This window comes from Ammospiza caudacuta, chromosome 1, assembly GCF_027887145.1.
Source record: "Ammospiza caudacuta isolate bAmmCau1 chromosome 1, bAmmCau1.pri, whole genome shotgun sequence".
Taxonomy (NCBI): Eukaryota; Metazoa; Chordata; class Aves; order Passeriformes; family Passerellidae; genus Ammospiza; species Ammospiza caudacuta.
In genome coordinates this window covers 65,185,485-65,198,429 of record NC_080593.1, presented here as the reverse complement: position 1 = coordinate 65,198,429, position 12,945 = coordinate 65,185,485, and the positions used below count along the sequence as shown (strand labels likewise).

At 42.4% G+C, this 12,945-nt stretch overlaps 1 non-coding gene across 1 annotated transcript; it reads left to right on the top strand.

Annotated features, from left to right (window-relative positions):
- Nucleotides 1-12,556: 12,556 nt before the first annotated feature.
- On the top strand, nt 12,557-12,646 carry TRNAY-GUA (transfer RNA tyrosine (anticodon GUA)). The gene is given in 2 exon segments: nt 12,557-12,593; nt 12,611-12,646. It is a non-coding gene; the product is annotated as a tRNA-Tyr (tRNA).
- The last annotated feature ends 299 nt before the right edge of the window (nt 12,647-12,945 follow it).

Sequence of the window (12,945 nt, the reverse complement as noted above, 5' to 3'; positions counted from 1 at the left end):
TGTTGGTTTGTTTAATGCTGCAGACCCATCCCGAGATTTCCCGTCTTTTCCCTCAAACATCACTTGAATCAGATTGGACTGTTTCCTTCCACATGCCTAGAATATTGGCTTGTATTTTTGGGGGGGATTTTATTATTACTTTAATTTTTGCCTTTTTCAGGGTTGTGAAGCTTAGGGTAACCCCATTATAGCTATGGGGATGAATTTGCTCTCAGATAACTTTTATCCACCAGAAGAGGAGATTTCAGCACACTTGGTTTCTCAGGCAGTCCTAATTTGCTATTGCTTGGCAGTGGGGAATCAGCAGAGAGTAAACGAATCCCCTCTCCTTCTCCCACTTACTCAAAATTCAACATGTCCTGTCCACAATTCTTCCAATTTACAGTGTCCCTGTGGAGTGTGCAATTCAGGACAATTGAAAAAACATAAACCAGAGAACATACTTCTTTCAAGCAGGTATCAGCTTTCAGCGTTGTTTTTCCTTTCTAGGTTTTTGGTCGTTCCTCTCCTTCCCACCTTCTGCCACCCCTAAAACTTTCCTCATAAGTGTTACTTAATTAATTGTTGTGAAATGGGTTGTCTGTTTAATATTCCCAGACCTCAGTAGCCATCTTAGAAGTTCTGTAGTTTCTGTTATCACTGTGTCAGGAGTGAGATTTAACTACCAATGAATTTCGGGGGATGTTGAGAAAGGAGTGGGGTGAGAGTAAAGCTGTTATGCATATAAAATATATATAATACACTATACATAGTACATTATATATATAAAAATATACTATGCTGACCTATTTTCTATATTTTTTTCTTAGATGCAGGCTGACACACTTCAGCTGTCCTTTTCTCTTGTTAATTTAACAAACTTGATGCCTTTCAGATGTGGGTCCGTGAAGCAGATTGTTGCCACAATTCAGTCCTGCTTCTCCTTTCTCCCCTCCTGGCTTCACAGTCGTACCTTCCTTGCACTGTCATCCCTCTTGCTTGTCGTAGGAGGCTCTGTTGAAGTGTTTGCTTTTGCTGAGCTCAGTGAGTTGAAGTGGTGCTGGGCTGTCAAAGAGGGAGCAGCATGAGGAGAGGTTGGGAGAGGGGGCTAGAGGGGAAGGAGAGGAGCAGAAGGAGGGCTGGGAGAAACAGAGCTGGCTGTTTAATTGTCATAGTCTTACCTGCCCTTGCCAGTGGGTCTGTGCAAAGCCGCCTGAAAGGATTTGCCCAGGGATATGGGGAGGAGGCCAAGCTTGTGTGTCAGTGCCCTGACCCTCCTACCTTGGTGGTGCAGAGTCCATCACCAGGCAGTGGAGCCCTGCTGCACCTCCGTGGGGATGTTGGCCCACCATGACAAAGCCTTGGGTCTGCAGGGAATCGGCAGCCAAGCCCTCACATTTTGGAGCAGTGCTTGGCACGGTCCCGATTAGCCGTGAAAGCAAAAGGCAGTGCTGCTCCTCGTTTCAATTTCATGTGCCTCGGGAACATGTGCGTGTCTGCGTTCTCAGAGCCATTACCTTCAGAAAATATCACTCCACTTATACAACAGCGCTTTTAAAACCGATTCAGATACTTCTAATGACTTGTAACTTGGGTGCCAAATGGAATAGGTAGAGCAGGATATTTTTCATCAAGTTCTTGTTAAAAAGAATGTAAAAAACATTAATTGATACAAAGTCATAAAGATCTGGGCCTCTAGTTATTCCTAGAGCCCTTAGGGTGAAATTAACCCTCAAGTAGAGGCTCTTTTAAGGCTTTTACAGCATGCCAGTCCCATGGGGGGATCTGAATAAAGATGTATTATGGAACAATTTTGCTGTATAATTTTCAAGTTTAGTGTCTGCCTGTATCTTTTCAGTGTTTAGCTGACTTATGATCCTGCAGTACATATACTGATCCCTAGTCTTGGACAGATTGAAGGTTCTAATATAAAGCCATATTAATAAATTTGTCAACTTGATAAAAAACTGACCCACAATAAAGCAATACTTAATGTTGAGTATATATAGTCTATAAATGTTTATTATCTACTTATTATAGAGGAACCTGAGATTAGTCTGGTAGCTATATGCCATAAAGTATAATTATACATATATACACATCAAATTATGTGTATAGATGTGAGCATATATTATTTTTAACCATTCTTAGGAAAAGTCAGAGGAGGGAATAGGGTCAAGAATTCCACCAGTTTTTCTCAGTCACACACTGAGTAAGCATGGTCCCAGTCCAGACTAAAGAAAATATTGCCATTAATTAATATGACATTTCTTATTGAAGAATGTAACTTCAGAACAAGAATAGCTGCTTGTGCTTTCTTATAATGCTCCCTGTGATTTGATGCAACTTTTCCTCTGTATGTTTTCTTTAATTTTTATGCTTTATGTGAAGGCTGAGCACACTGAATTTGTTTGTAATTTGGAATTTAAAGCAAGGCTCTTTGTTAAAAGCCCAGAGGAAGTTTCCATATGACTTATGGGCCATTTGGGCTCAATTGAATTTAATGGGTTTCAGCTGCACCTCCACAATGGCTTTGAAGGAAGTGAAGAGAGATCTATAGGTCTTAATTGCTCAAGACTGGCTTGTTTCTCTTGAAAAGGCTGTTTGCAAGAAGCAGGTTGGGAGTATTAAAGTATATATCCTCAAAGGGATGAAGGAACTGCCGTTTGAGGAAGGGGCTAGGATGAAAATAGCTTTAAGAGTTACCCGGGAGCTGAACTAGGCAATCTGAACTGGTCCAGAGAAGTTCTTCTTTGTTTGCTTAAAAATAATCAAATAGCTGGAGGCCAGGGCAAAGCCAAACTTCCTTTATAGTCCTTTCAAGAAAGGAACAGAGATCTTGGAACTGACAAGATAAATTAGGCTGAGACCAAAAGAGAACCCCAAACAGATAGTCCCCTTGGCCTCTCTCATGCTGGCTGACAGACATGAGCGTTTGAGTAGCAGGTGAACCATGACTTCTAAGACCAGTGGTTTGTTTGTGCTCCCACTGTACAAAGCTTTCCAGTGGAACAGAGCAAACCTAACTGGGCAAGTTTCCATTTCAATTGCACATTTCCTTCTGCGTGTGCAGCGCCAACTGGCCTTATGGATTGTTGTTACTAAGTTTGTTAGGATTACCCCTGGCTTCACATTAGGAGGTGTCTGACCCATAAGAATCTCCTGTGACCCTGTTTTTCAGGCAGGCAGGAGAACATGTGAAATGCAAAGTTAGGAATATAAAGGAGCTACTGTCTTACTCAAGATAAGCCATGAGACTGCATTACAGGAAGTTAACCTTTGGTGTACTCTGTCATTTTGTCCAGCATCATACAGGCAAGTAGGAAGGGGACATTCTCCTGAGGTATACAGCAGATGAATGCCAGATGGTACTGTCATAATACACAAAAAATAGCTAAATACCTACCGGTTGTGTTCAATAAAAATGGTACATTTTTCTTTCTCTGAATCCTGCAGGGCAGAACTCAGACAAGCATCTTAATGCAAACATCACAGTAACTGAAATGTGAAGCTGAAAATCCAGAGAATTCTCCAAAAGCTTTAAGTACCTTTTTAGGCTTCATTCATGTTGGGCCTAATGGATCCTCAAAGGGGAGAATGGTTTATCAAAGACAAGCATTTTAAGTACCTCGTGTTTATGTGGTAGGTAAATGGGCGTTTGTTACATTTGAATTGTTTCTGAATATGCAGAGAAAAATATCAGGCCACCATCAGCAGCCGCATTTCAGTGAGGCAGCAGTGCCTAGCTGGGGGGAAAAGTGTTTTCTTTTCCCATGTTAAAATATGTTCGTTTTAATTTCCATGCAAAATTATAAGAATAAAAATATGCTGCCCTTTAGGGGAATGGCATTTTGCTAAATACCATGCATTGCTACAAACCTTAGATGTGAAGGGCCACATGCAAACATTTACATAGAAGAACTTTATGAATGTGTAGCTGGGTCTCAGTCTTGCAGGAAAAAATATTTCTGACAGCCTGACTCTTTCAAGCTATGACATTTATTGCCTCCAGATAGAGGCCGAGTTAGGTAGGTGTGATGGTGTGACAGAAATTGAATGGTTGGCTCTGCCTTTCATTTCTTATCCTTAAATCCTTTTCACCTGGCATTATGTAGCTTGTTTTCCTAATATGTGAGTTTGCTATTAGCAATGCACTCACAAATGCATGTCTCAGTCATTATTGTCCCGCATTCTGGCCTATTCAAGATTAGAGAAGTCTTCCTCTAAGCTTTCTGGAAATGCTGCTAAAGTTTGTCTGTTCGATTTCTTTGGTGGTTGCATCTTCTTTCATTAACTAGGGTAGCTGGTGTTGAAAACCAAACAGAAGGTAATGACAGACCACAGCAAGCTGTCTGTTGCTGCAGATGGAGGATACCTCTAGGATTTGGGTCAGAAAACACTTGGCAAGCATCCCTCTGAATTCTTCTTGTCACATGTTGGAGAAGTCTGCTTAGTGACAGGGGTGAAGAAGGAAGCAGAAATCTTAAAATGGCTGCAATACGATTTTTTTTTGTTTTATTTTTGTTCAGCATCAGAGCTATTGACAGCGTATCTTGCCAATTTATTCATACAGTTGCTGTCGTGGGTTTTTCCTGATTCTCTGCTTTCAGGACCTCCTCCCGCCCCATAATCCCATTTAAGTTTGCAGTATCAGGAAAATTGAGAGTTACTTCTGCCCCCTTTTAGAACGGGACCTTGCAGAGGTACTCTAAGAAGCCATTTGTTTTCCTTAAACATAGCTCAGCTTCGCACAGGTGCTCACACACATTCTGATGGTTTCCACTTGAAATTCCTCATCTAATCCAAATAGTTTCCGGCCTTGTCTGTGGAACTGTGAAGAGGCTCCCCCGACCCCCTGCTTTGCCGGCTGCCGTGTGGGGCTCGCGCCGGGACAGGCCGTGCTCACAAGGTGTGCCCTGCTCCTAAGCTTTCTCTGCTGCTTGTGAGAAGAAGTAGAGTGAAGTCTGAGGGAAGCCTTGGTCCCTTTGGAGACTCTATCACACACTCTGCTGCCTTGGACAGAGTAAATTTGAGGTTTGCAAGCCAAGTGTGTTTAGAGATGGCAGTCGGGGGATACGTGTGGCCTGGAGGGGAGGCAGGAGTGAATTGTGCCATTAAACTGTCTGTACCCTCTTCCTTACTCTGCCTGTATAAACTAACACACCCTATTGTTTATAGCTCTTCAGCACAGCCTTTTAAACAAGCTTTTAACAAACACCTCTTTCTTGTCCTGTTCTAGGGCATGCAGGAGTTATGTAAGGATGGTGGCAGAGCTGTTGGGCCTACTGCGCTGCTGCAGCCATTGCCTCACGGCCTCTTCTGGCCAGGCAATCTCTTCCTTAGGGAATGTTAAAAACTGACAATGTCCCAATGCATCCCTTTCCCAAGAAATAGTCCCTTGGTACAAATGAAGCTGCTGTGGCTGTAGGCAGGGGAAGAAGATGCTGCAGGCATGAGGCTGGCCTGGAAGGAATGGTCATAGAGGTAGGAAAATGCCCACATTTAATTCCAGGTCCTGGAGATGCTGAGATTGAATTCCCTTGACTGTCACATTGCTTTGTCTTTGGGGCGGTCCTGCAAATTTATGAATTACAGTGCAGTATATCAGCAGGTTTTTTTGTATTTAACCAGTAGGAATTATTTTGCTGCTCTACATCCTTTGTCCGAATATCATCTGGATAAGTACTTGGTGTGTGTATATACATGTAGACCAGATTTCTTTATTTGTATTGCCATATCAGTTGTGTTGCTCATTGTTCCACAGGCTTACATTAGGCTCTATAGAGGTTCAAAATCATAACACTTCAGAGAGGCACATTTAAATAGATCATACCCATTTATTTTCTTAGGAAGGGAAGGAAGTTATCTTTCATGTTTTCAATAACATATATTATTCTTGTGTCTCAAGACCATGCAAAAGGGAAAAAACACCCCACAATAAATATAACAAATGAAAAGACACAAAGACTTTTGCCCAAGAAGCTTACAAATTAAATATAAAGTAAGATGGTAAGACAGATTAACAAACAGAAGAGAGACAGTAGGGTAAGAAAGGACAAGAGTTACAGAAATAAGATTACTTGCAGTCCATGCTGTATACCCTAATACACTTCCTTGTGCCCTGCTCTATCCCCAGATGCTGCAGAGAAATGGCCAAATATTAGCTCCCAGGGGCAGAGAACTGTCTATGTGGTGTTTGTTTTTATAGTGCCTAACTCAATCAGACCCTCATCCCCATTTGGGGACCCAGAGTCCTGTGGCAATACAAACATCCACAAAGTAGTAGCAGTAAGATCCCTTGGCCCAGTGCCTTTCTCAGTGCTGTGTCCAAGCCTAACCTAAGAAAAGGGAAAGATTATACAGCTTGTAGGGATGTAACCATTACTTTAGGTGTTTGTTCTTACTTTTTGAAGTTTGCTCATCCCTTTCAGAAAGGATGTTCTGATCCTTTGAAATTAAATTAGATAATAACCCTACTCCTTGTTTGATGCTTAGGGATATCTGGAATGTTTGGCTCTGACTATGTAAAAGTAGGAATACCAGAAAAGTAGACCATATATTATCTGGGCATAGTTTGTAACCCAACTCCTGACAAGGAAGTGGGAACACAACAGATTTTTTTTTTTTTAAGATCATGGTAGCTCTCAAGAATAATTTCTCAGAAACTCTGATCCTTGCAAAAGAGGCATCAGAAAACACTGACTAAAGGTTTTGCTTCTGATGGCTGAGGTGAAGCCCAGGTTTGAAATTGCTGCTGCCTGGACTGCTGAATCCTAGTAGGTCCCCGTCTGCTATGGCCCAGCAGAATTTGCCAGGGTCAAGGAGGTCAGTAACCTCATGGGCTATGAGATGTATGGTCTGCTCCCTCAGATCAGTGTGTGCAGTTGGCCGCAATTCTCTGTTCTCCAAAATTAAGAATAACTTGAAAAAGTCAAACTGTGTTTAGAGCTTAGTTTTACATGTGGTCTGAGCCAGCAATCATGCCTCAGACATGCATCTAACATATTCTGGCTGCATTGTGAGGTGTTAAAGTTTAGCTGGAAAAGAGCTTAAATGCTGCTGCTTCACTGGTTTGGGCCCCACAGTGGCCATCTTTCTCCTTTACCTGTTGTTAATCCTTTAAGTCCAGTTCCCTCCAGAAACATGAGCTCTCATGCAGCTGATAATTCTTATATGTCCAAGTAATGCGGATTTGGATCAAGAAGACATGGTCAGAGTTTGTCTAATTAACTTCTATCACTATAGCCAAGCCAGAAATTTAAGGTACAGTAACTCATTTTATAGTCACTCTGTCTGGCACTGAATATAGATTGGAAAAATTCTTTGCTTTAGCAAGATGTGTGGTAATATTGTTATGCTATATTAAAGTGCTCTTTAAAAATAATTTTCATGAGTGTGAGAAGCACATATCCCCCTACCACAACCAGACCTGACACAAGCAAGTCTCCTTACCCAGAACTGCTAAATTCTTCCATAAAGAGAAAAACCAGCCAAAGAGTTGTATCCTAGTCTTTATTTTTTTTGCTTGTTTTTGTTTTGGTTTGTTCTTTTTGTAACCTCTAAAGTATTTGGTGTTGAGTCTTCAAAAATGCTAGATAAAGCATTAGCTGTGGGTAGAAAAACACATTAGGAACCACACCAGTTCATCAGGGCTGTGCATGGACATCTCCTAGTGCTAAACCAAGCCTGTGTATCAAAAAAGGGACCCAAATATTTAGGACAGAAATATTCACTCCACTTGTAAGTGCTCTTTTTCTTCTGGGTTTTCCTCTCAGCTTCCAAAATCTGCCCCTTAAATGCCACTTATGAATGGAGAAAATTATGCACTTTCAAATTCTCTCCTGGGGACTGAGGGCTCATATCTCTCCCTCTCACACTGATACTGTAATTTCACACTATTTTTTTTTGCCAGCAGTTGAGCCTTTCCTCATTGTGTATGACAGGCATGTTTCATTTTCATTAGGGCTTTTATACTTGGAGAGGCCAGATGAGTAGGGGAAGGGAAGTGCCTGGATGGAAGCACTGCCACCTGAAGGGAAGCAGTCTCAGGAGGCGGGGGAGCTCTGCTTTGTCCCAAACAGTGCCACTTTTGTACTCTGCACTACTGCCCTCCCTCAGGTGATGCAGGATTTTGCTGCCGCTGAAGTTTCTGGTGAGGCCACAGCCTTTACAACTGTTATGGCAAAGCAGTGAGGACACACAGAGGGAAAAACTGCTTAAACAAACAAACAAAAAGGGCACTGTGGTACTTGTTGGATGGAAACTAAGCTAACCTACATAGGGGTAAGGCTCTCTGATTTACAATTTGCAGCAGCTAGGAGCTAGTACATTGCATCTGTGTAATGTCATGTCCCAGCATCCCAGCTGTGGTTAATTGCCACCCAAAAATCAAAATTTTCTGAGCTGATCATCATCAAAGAAAAGCTCACTCATTATTAGTCTTGTCTTTGACCAGGAGAAGAGCAAGACTTGGAATCCCTTGTGGGAGAGAGGACAGGAATGCTGCTCGCTGCATTTTGTAACTTGACTTAATGTGGCTGAACATTTAGTGTTGAAGAGCAGTTTGATAACTACATGGAGGGTACTTCTGCTGATGGGGTGAGCTGTCAGGCACTTGTATCATCCCTACTGGGTTGTGCAATCTGGATCTGTTATCTGGGGACTGCCCTGGGACTTCAACTTTTGTGTGTTAATTGCTTATAGAACTGGCCATTCATAGGAAGAAAATGGAATTAAAAATCTGTCTGATAAGAGAGGATTTTCTTTTTCTTAAGAATAACCCCAGACCTATAAGGTTGTTAGGTAGCAAAATTCAGCATACACAGCTCAGGTGTTGAATACCCAAAGGATACTTCCCTCTGGATGTCTTGCTGTTACAGAACAGCATCAGAAGTATTAAATGGATTCTCTGAGCACAACAAAAACGGGTAGCTGTAAGCAAGTCCTATAAACTCTGTGTTTCTGAAATGCAGTTCACACTGTGGGGATGCAATCAAACTTCCTTTCTATAAAACCTTCATGTACTGTCCCAATTCTTCTCTTTCTTCATTCCCACCTTCCTGCCCCTTGGCATTCATTCACACTAGCATTATTAGAGTCCTCTCTGAAGCTGGCCCAAGAAGTCCTACATATTATTTACATCACAACAGAGCCTGGGGGCATCAGACAGGGGTTGGTCTGTTGTGCCAGCTGCTATTCAGCCTTTAAGTACCAAGGTAGTCCCTGGCCCAAAGAGATTTCTATCTTGAATTTTAACAGGTAGACCAGAGGGAGATGATTGTTTCCCCTATGCTTCAGACTCTAAATTCAAGTTGCTGTGAAGCAATCTTTAGTGAAACCTCCTCTTCTCTTGTAGGAGTAACAGCACAAAGCTCCCAAATTGAGGTACCCTGACACCATCCCTAGCTGGTGCTGTGGAAACCACAGCAGTCAACCAGTGGCATGTAACACACACCAGACAGGAATAAAGTAAATGTAGAGATTTCACAAATTTATTGTGAGTCCAGCCTTATGCTCCTATTCAGAGCATGTGAGTATTTCCACCTCAAAAGAAAACAATTCCTGCAAGTCCTTCAGAATAAATCAGATTTTAAAAATCTTTTCACTGGGAAAAAAAGAAACCCAAAAAAACTAAAACCAAACTAAAAACCTTTAAACCATTTAAGGCCACCTTAGAAAGTCACTCTGTAAGTATACAAAACACTGGAGACCATCATATGCTAATCTGAGCTTAACAAAACACATAGCATTACCAAGTGTAATTATACAGTCCAGCTATTAGTAGCTTTACCTCTGGCTGTTCTCCATCCTGCTTTCAAGCTACATCCTTTCCTTTCATCTTATTCTACACCACATGAAACAGGTGAGTTGTTCCCTTTATATAGCTCAGGGCTCCAGTCACATGGCTCTCAAAGCTTGGTATCCTCATTTAATCAGTTAAAAGAATCGAAATAATCAGAGATCTTTCATGGACTCCATGCCAAATTTTAATTCTATTAAGCATTCAAAGCTTACCAAGTTAAAAAAAATCAAGAAAAAATTAATTAATTTTTCCTAGGAATGTCTACTTTGAAAAGCTAAGCTTCCCTGGAGGGTACATTTGTAGTTTAGAATATCTTTCAAAAATCACCCATATATCACTGCTAGCAAGTTGCACAAAAAGACATCTCCAATGCTTTCTATTGTCAAGGCAACACTGTGGTTTTTGCATCCCATTTGTTCATGCATAGATAGTAACAGCATCTACTTTTTATCTGATCCGTTTGAATTTTTATCTTGACTTTAACCACTACTGATTTCTTACAGGAGAGTGCAAATTGTTTAGGGTTATCTTCACCAGTAACAACTTCTGACAGCAAAGAGATGGGGATACTAGCCCTAAAATGTCTGTGTTTGTTACCTTGGATTTGATGTCAATGCCAAAGACTTAAACTGGGTAGAGCTTTAATTTTCAGCTTTGGGGTCCTTGAATATGTGGGTGAGAACTAGTGGATTATATTTAAGGGGTCTGTGAAAGGTAACTCCGATAAGGCAGACTCATAACAATGGATTTAAATTAGCTTGAAAGAAGCTCGAAGTGCCTCTTGAAAATGCTGTGGGGATTGCAAACTGGAAAAGATTAGATCCCTGGGGCTATGCTATCTGCCCTGATTTAGGAGCTCGGGTCCTTGTTATCTGTTGTGCCATTCTTTCTCCAGCGCAAGATTAACCCCACATTCTTGCATAGGGGTCCTCTTTCCACCTAGGCCATCTGACCCCAGGGTGTGCAGATGTTGCCCCTTCAGGCAAAGAGCAGTTCTCTTTTCTCTTTCTCTCTGCCATATGCTTTTCTTTACAGCATCAGCTGATACTTTGCTGATGTCATGACACATCACACGTCCCAGGATTAGGCCTCTGAGAAACTGCAACAGTACCTTGTAGATAAGTCAAATATTTCCTGACCTTCCTATATTCCCAGGAACAAAACGGGGAAGACATCCTACTGCATTTGTTTTGAGAAGTGTGTTGGTCTTAGCAGTGAGGAGCATTGAGAAGTCTGTTAGTATGAAAACAAATACAATGTGTGTGCGTGTTTGGTTGTTAGGACAAAGAGCTGTATTTTCCAAACAGAGATGCACGCGGTGATAGTTTTTGCTCTGTGGAATCAACCTCCTGACATGGACATCGCTGTTGTGTTCATTTGCTAAAGACCTCTGAAGAGCAGCTGGTCCGACCTCTTGCTCCAGACAGGGTAGACTTTAAAATTAGGTCACATTACTCGAGGCTGTGTCAGTCAAGCTTTGGAAATTCCATCTTCTGCAAAGACTTTGCAATGGTAAAAATTTTTACTTTCATGGTATTTTTCTCCCTTTGTATCTCAACAAGATTTCTTTGGTGGCAGCTTGTGCCTATCACCTCTCCCTGTGCGCCTCCAAGCAGAGCCTGGCCCTGCCTTCCCCATCCTCTCCCATTTGGGAGGTGCAGGCTGCAGGATGATCCCCCTTCACCCATCTCTTCTGCAGCCTGAACAGGCCCAGCTCTCTCTGCCTTCCCTCCTCCACCCTGTGCTCCAGCCCCCTCACCATCTTGGTGCCCCTCCACTGGACTCACTCCATGATGTCCATGCCTGCTTCATACTGAGGAGCCAAGGTGGGCCACAGTGTTCCCAATTCAAGCTCATAAGCACTGAATATGTAGGTATAATCACTTCTCTCAACCTGCTGGCTATGTGCTTTCTGCAACAGCCCCGTGTTTGGGGCTGAGTCACGAGGAAGAGGTGGAGGTAAGCATGTAGGGCACTGAGGTAACACTGCTGCACACACTCCCATCACAAGTAGGATGGCATGGTTTCGGCAAGCAGGGTGTCTGCTCACAGCTTTGTGCCCCACCCTGCTGCTCAGACAGACAAATGCTGGTGAATCACTATAATTCAGAAGAGTCTAGTTTGCTTTCAATTGCCACAGCTGTGAGCTGCAGCGCTCAGATGATTCACAGAGGGTTCAGCCTTCCAGGCCCAGGGGCTGGGGAGGCCACTGGTTGCAATGCCAGACATTGCAACTTCATCTGTGTTTGAGGGGTCTTAGATGCACTGAGGGAGTTGGTGGGATTTGAATTGAAACCACAGTGATTATTCCTTTCTGTCCTTCTTTTCTGTTCCTCTGCATTCGCTATGGAGGCTGCCAGGGAAGTGTTAACTGTTTCATTTGCTATTTTATTATTTGATTTGGCTGAAGAACTGTTGTGGAGAATAGTGCGGAGGGGAAGTCTCCCTCTATTCCTGGTTCAACTTAGGAAATGTGGCAAGGTCACCAAAGAGTGGGCAAATTTCTTTGTCAAGCTGTAGTCATATTTCATATGGGTCATGAGAAGAACTCCAACCTTAACGTGACCACCACCAACAGTCTTACGAGAGCTGTGAACTATTTGGCAAAGGAAACTGGCAGTTTTGTAACCAAAATCCAATTTTTCAGGAGAGTTAGCTTTGTGCCTTTTTTGGATACTGTTTTGCTGTTGTGAAAAGCAATACATATGGAGACCCATTAGAGGCTAAGGCTATTGTTGATGCAGTCTTGACTCATTCTTGGTGCTCCTGTACCTTCCTTTGATAGCTCAGCTGGTAGAGCGGAGGACTGTAGGCTGTCTCTGTATAGTAATCCTTAGGTCGCTGGTTCAACTCCGGCTCAAAGGATAGGTTTTTGAGGTTTGTTTTTAGTTTTGTCTTTCACTTTTTCCCAGAATTTACACCTTTGTAGAACATCCCCTTTCAACCACTCTATACCCCGTGAGAAATTTAGTCTATTTTCCTTGTCTGATTTCAGATGGTTGTTACAGCTGTGGTGCTGTGACCAGCGTCAGTTCTCTATGAACCATTCATTCAGGAGTTGGACTCAGTGATCCTTGTGGGTCCCTTCCTACTGAGAATATTCAGTGAAATCTAGCTTATCAGTTGATGGCCATCATAAGAGATTCTGTTCCTGCAGAAGTTCA